This window comes from Triticum urartu, chromosome 6A (assembly GCF_056163025.1).
Source record: "Triticum urartu cultivar PI428250 chromosome 6A, HENAU_Tu73, whole genome shotgun sequence".
Classification (NCBI taxonomy): domain Eukaryota; kingdom Viridiplantae; phylum Streptophyta; class Magnoliopsida; order Poales; family Poaceae; genus Triticum; species Triticum urartu.
The window spans coordinates 523,503,438-523,509,864 of record NC_141878.1 but is presented as its reverse complement, the minus strand read 5'-3'; positions in this window follow the sequence as shown (position 1 = coordinate 523,509,864).

The window sequence follows — 6,427 nt, the reverse complement described above, 5'->3', positions numbered from 1 at the left end:
ATAATTTTTGCCGCAGAAATGAATGTACAGTTCCAGATACATTTATTTCTATTCATGTGACAAATAATTTCGGACTGAGAGAGTAGATATAGACCCACAGAGGTCACCGGCTCACAGCCACAGCATTCACTCCACCCACCGGGCGTGCCAAGAGGTGGCATAGGGTAGGGTACATCCAACCGTGGAGTAGGTGACCACTGACCTGACCGGTGACGCGGCAGGGGCCCCTCCTCGTGCCGTGCTCCAGCGAGGCTGCATGGCAAGACCTCTCCTCTCGTCTCCTCCCGCGGCGTCGTCGGCCGGACACTCGCACGTTCCTCTGGGTACGGTACGCGACGCGTGCCGAATCCTTTGCCCCCGGAGGCACCGCATGTGCGTCGAGATACGCAGCGACGCGACGGCCTTTGCTGGCTCTGTCTGTCTGCACTGCGCCACTGCACCGGCACCGGTGTGATCGGTGATCACGACGACGACGCCGCATTCAATTCGCCCGAGATTTCACCGGCTGGTCCCGATCGCTCACGGGCCCCTTCCCGCCCCGGCCACTGCTTCCAAAAACGCACGACAGCTCACATGGAGAGATTGATGCACGGCCCGGCTGTTTAATGCAAGATAATTTCGAATATTAAAAAGTCTCATTGGCGACGCGTTTCCGACTGCGGTGAGAACGAGAACGATGAGCGCTACTGCTGCTGCTAGCCGTAATCTGCTCCGGTTCCGTTGACGGAGCGTTCCTCTCTGGTTTTCAGCCTCCAGATTCCGGTTGGAGCAACGGCTTGGAGGAACGCGCAGAAGCGGCCATGAGCGCTGCCGGGCCGGGCAGGGCGAGCATGTGCTGCTCCTTCATGGCCGCTGCGCCAGACAAGGTAACAGAAACGCAGGACCAGAACTCCAGAAGCCGCTCGCCTGGCGACACCTCTGCGTTTTGGGGCAGGCGCCGTTGCGGGGCAGTTGGAGTCGCTCTACATTCGTGGTCAAAACGCAATGACCGGAAGGAAGTTCAAGCAAAAAAAGGAAAATTGCGTGTCAAAGTCACCGGCGTAGTAAGCACATGAAACCGGTTTCAGTGTCATTTGAGTGGTGCAAAAATGAATTACTAACTAGGGGATGTGTGGAGAGGAGAGGCAAAAGGGAAAGAGGTGCTTGGGACATGGACATATGGTCCTTGCAATATGAGTCTCAAGTTGAAGTATCTGCGCATGGGCACAAAGGCAATAAAGGAGGCACCAACCGGTCTGCAGTGGGTACACGATCCCGGGCAACGAGCCAACTGTGGAGGCCGCCCACAGCCCACGGTCCCTTGGCTCTGTGCAGCCTCTCTTGGATTCTCGTACAGTGCGTGGCACATGACCTGTTTGTTTGTTGGACACCTCAGTCTCCATTCAGACGGGAGTGTGAATCTTTATTAGAACCTACAGTCCGGTAGCAATTTCTCTTAGCGCATGATTCAGGTTGTTGTGGCCTGGCTCACACACGAAGGCAGCGATACTAGTCCGTGTGCCCTAGAGTGGTCTCTATCAACCCTACTGTCAAAAGTGTCAAACATTAGGCCAACGCGCGACCCCAAATGAACGTCAATTTTGTACGGGTTCTGTCCATTTGGTTCAGGCAAAGGACTGTTGTCCGGTTGCGACGGAGCAAATCTGATCGCAGCGTCCAATCGACGGACGCATTTCGACGGGGCGTCATGCTCCTTTTGCAAGGAAAAATAAGAAAAACTAAGATAGCCCGCGGCCATAGCCATGGCCATGCCGGCCAGAGCGCCAACGGCCGTCACACATGTCAGCCTACAAAATGATCAGCCTCACGGTTCATGCCGACACACTTGCCAGCGCACAAAAAAGGACCATAATTCATGTCTCGCGGCCCTAGTTCATGCCGGCACTATCTCAATCATCTCAATCATACAAAATGATGTTGCTCTTGGTCGTATCTCAATCATCTCGCTCGTGCATCGCCTTTTGCTTGTTCTCGAACCAACTTCTTCTCTTCGGGAACATCTTGCTGAAGTCCACCGTCATGATCTCCAACCCTTTAGCAATGAAGGATAGCACCACCTTCGTTGCTTTGGTGTTCGTGTTGGTCGCCTCAATCTCGAGCTTCTTCGTTCAGACGGCCTCCTCAGTCTCGAGCTTACTCCTTTTGACGCCCTCCTCCATCTCGAGCTTATTCGTTTGGAGCTTGATGTAGACCGTCATTTGCTCCTCTTTTTACTAGCGCTTTCTCTCATCCGTTGCTTCCTTTTGGGTCATCATACCTTACAAAGTTTCTTGCAAGGCAAACGATGCTACATCATGCTTCTCGTCCATCTTGGAGTTGGTCTTACCCCTCGGCCACTTCTCTCCTTCTTCATGCTCAACAACGATTGTCAGCCCTTCATTCTTCTTTTGGGCGGCATATTAATGTTTAAACTTGGGGAAATCTTTGATGGTCGTCCAACAATGGAGGCGGGTGATGGCGTCCCAAGCAACACGACCGCCACCATCAACCACGACGCCGAACACGACATCGCTCAAGCTCTGACAAAAGGGAAGGAGAAAGCGGCGGTGCTGCTGCTCCAGCATCGTGACCGACCTGATGCACTGCTCGTCGCGCTCCACCGGTCGGTCACCTCCCCTTTGACTCCCCGGGCATCAACGCCAGCATGCCCTCTACTATTTGCCTTGCTCGCACGGATCGGAGATAAGAAAAGGGGATCGGGGAAGCAGTGGTGCTGATGCTCCAACTGTTGGAAATATGCCCTAGAGGCAATAATAAAAGCATTATTATTATATTTCCTTGTTCATGATAATTGTCTTTATTCATGCTATAGTTGTGTTATCCAGAAATCGTAATACATGTGTGAATAATAGACACCAACATGTCCCTAGTAAGCCTCTAGTTGACTAGCTCATTGATCAACAGATAGTCATGGTTTCCTGACTATGGACATTGGATGTCATTGATAACGAGATCACATCATTAGGAGAATGATGTGATGGACAAGACCCAATCCTAAACATAGCATAAGATCGTATAGTTCGTTTGCTAGAGTTTTCCAATGACAAGTATCTTTTCCTTAGACCATGAGATCGTGTAACTCCCGGATACCGTAGGAGTGCTTTGGGTGTGCCAAACGTCACAACGTAACTGGGTGACTATAAAGGTATACTACGGGTATCTCCGAAAGTGTCTGTTGGGTTGACACGGATCAATACTGGGATTTGTCACTCCGTATGACGGAGAGGTATCACTGGGCCCACTCGGTAATGCATCATCATAATGAGCTCAAAGTGACCAAGTGTCTGGTCACGGGATCATGCATTACGGTACGAGTAAAGTGACTTGCCGGTAACGAGATTGAACGAGGTATTGGGATACCGACGATCGGATCTCGGGCAAGTAACATACCGATTAACGAAGGGAATTGTATGCGGGGTTGCTTGAATCCTCGACATCGTGGTTCATCCGATGAGATCATCGAGGAGCATGTGGGAGCCAACATGGGTATCCATATCCCGCTATTGGTTATTGACCGGAGAGCGATCTCGGTCATGTCTACATGTCTCCCGAACCCATAGGGTCTACACACTTAAGGTTCAGTGACGCTAGGGTTGTAGGGATATGTATATGCAGTAACCCGAATGTTGTTCGGAGTCCCGGATGAGATCCCGGACGTCACGAGGAGTTCCGGAATGGTCCGGAGGTAAAGAATTATATATAGGAAGTGCTATTTCGGGCATCGGGACAAGTTTCGGGGTCACCGGTATTGTACCGGGACCACCGGAAGGGTCCCGGGGGTCCACCGGGTGGGGCCACCTGCCCCGGGGGGCCACGTGGGCTGTAGGGGGTGCGCCTTGGCCTATATGGGCCAAGGGCACAAGCCCCAAGAGGCCCATGCGCCTAGGGTTCAAGGAAGGGAAGAGTCCCAAAGGGGGAAGGCACCTCCTAGGTGCCTTGGGGAGGAGGGATTCCTCCCTTGGCCGCACCCCCCTAGGAGATTGGATCTCCTAGGGCCGGCGCCCCCCCTTGGACTCCCTATATATAGTGGGGAAAGGAGGGCCTCTCACAACACGCCTTTGGTGCCTCCCTCTCCCTCTCCAACACATCCTCCTCCTCCATAGTGCTTAGCGAAGCCCTGCCGGAGTACTGCAGCTCCATCACCACCACGCCGTCGTGCTGCTGGAGCCATCTCCCTCAACCTCTCCTTCCTCCTTGCTGGATCAAGAAGAAGGAGACGTTACGCTGACCGTACGTGTGTTGAACGCGGAGGTGCCGTCCGTTCGGCGCTAGGATCTCCGGTGATTTGGATCACGTCGAGTACGACTTCCTTATCCCCGTTCTTTGAACGCTTCCGCGCGTGATCTACAAAGGTATGTAGATGCAATCCAATCACTCGTTGCTAGATGAACTCATAGATGGATCTTGGTGAAACCGTAGGAAATTTTTTGTTTTCTGCAACGTTCCCCAACACCAACCCCACGATCAATTTGCTTCGTTGCTCACTGCGCTCCTCCCGTTTGCCAACTCCCCCTTCAACCCCCGGAAATTGACGCCGGTGTGCTCCTCTGCTGGTACCGATCAAAGATGAGAAATAGGGGATCGAGGTGAGGAAGAGAGAAAGGGCGTGTTTTGTAACACGCATTAGGCCCAATCAGCCCCGCGCGGGAAGAAAAATGTTTGTTTGATTACCTCGGATGTATTTACTTCTCGGGCCGCACGGAAGTTAAAGCACTCCCAGGCCAGGCCCGCGCGGAATGACCTCGGCAGTTTATCACCAACAAGGCTCACGGCGGCCACGCGTGCCTCTTCATCGCAGGCCTCGGGGAGTGCGAGAGACGGGTGGGATGTCTCATAATTAACTTCCCTCCCTCTCTCGTGTCACTGCCCACTCCTAAATTCACACCACTCTCTCTCACTCTTCTCACTACCCCTTGCTCTCCTCTAATGGCTCACCCGCCGCCGCACCGTCCCCTGACCCCCATCTATGTCGGCAGCAACCGCATCCAAGAGTGGTGGTTGGCTGGCCTCACGAACTCAGGGATCGACCTGATGGCGGCCATCCGCGCGTCGTCGCCGTTCTGCACCAGGCCCCCTTGTCTAGCCAATGCGGTGCCGGCCGCTCCGACTCCGCCGTCGTATCCGGACCTCGTGGTCCTGGGTTTGTGTTGCCGCCGGAGGGGACATCCACCGTGTCGCTGCTCGGGGCACCTGTGGGCGGGGGGTTTTTACCCCCATTCGAGGGTTTTCTCCCGGTAGCACGACAAGGCCATGGACGACGATGTCCTCTTCCTCGACCTCATGCGTGGCCACGAACACTAGAGCAATGCTGATACGTCTCCAACGTATCTATAATTTTTTATTGTTCCATGCTGTTATATTATCAATCTTGGATGTTTTATAATAATTGTATAGTCATTTATATCATTTTTTGGTACTAACCTATTGACATAGTGCCAAGTGCCAGTTCCTGTTTTTTCCGTATTTTTTACATCGCAGAAAATCAATATCAGACGGATTTCAAATGCCACGAAACTTTACGGACATTTTTTATGGACCAGAAGGAACATGCTGGGCCCTGGTTGCACATGGGGGGAGTCCTGAGGAGGGGACAACCCACCAGAGCGCGCCAGGAGGCCCAAGCGCGCCCTGGTGGGTTGTGTCCACCTCGGGTGCCCCCCAGACCGCCTCTTTGCTCTATAAATACCCCAAAAATACCAGAACCCTAGGGGAGTCGACGGAATATTCATCTAGCCGCCACAGAGTCCAGAACCACCAGATACAATCTAGACACCATCTCAGATGGGGTTCACCACCTCCATTGGTGCCTCTCGATGATGCGTGAGTAGTAGTTCTTTGTAGACCTTCGGGTCCATAATTAGTAGCTAGATGGCTTCATCTCTGTCCCGCTTGATTCTCAATACAATGGTCTCTTGGATATCCAAATGATGTAACTCTTTTGCGGTGTGTTTGTTCGGATCGATGAACTTTGAGTTTATGATCAGATCTATCTTTTTTTATCCATGAAAGTTATTTAAGTTTCTTTGATCTCTTATATGCATGATTGCTTATAGCCTTGTATTTCTTCTCCGACATTTGGGTTTTGTTTGGACAACTTGATCTATTTATCTTGCAAAGGGAAGATGTGCTTTGTAGTGGGTTCGATCTTACGGTGCTTGATCCCAGTGACACAAAGGGAAATGACACGTATGTATCATTGCTACTAAGGATAAAACGATGGGGTCTATCTCTACATAGATAGATCTTGTCTACCTCATGTCATTGTTCTTATTGCATTACTCCGTTTCTCCATGAACTTAATACATAGATGCATGCTAGATAGCGGTCGTTGTGTGGAGTAATATTAGTAGATGCAGGCGGGAGTCGGTCTACTAATCTTGGACATGATGCCTATATAATGATCATTGCTTGGATATCGTCATAATTA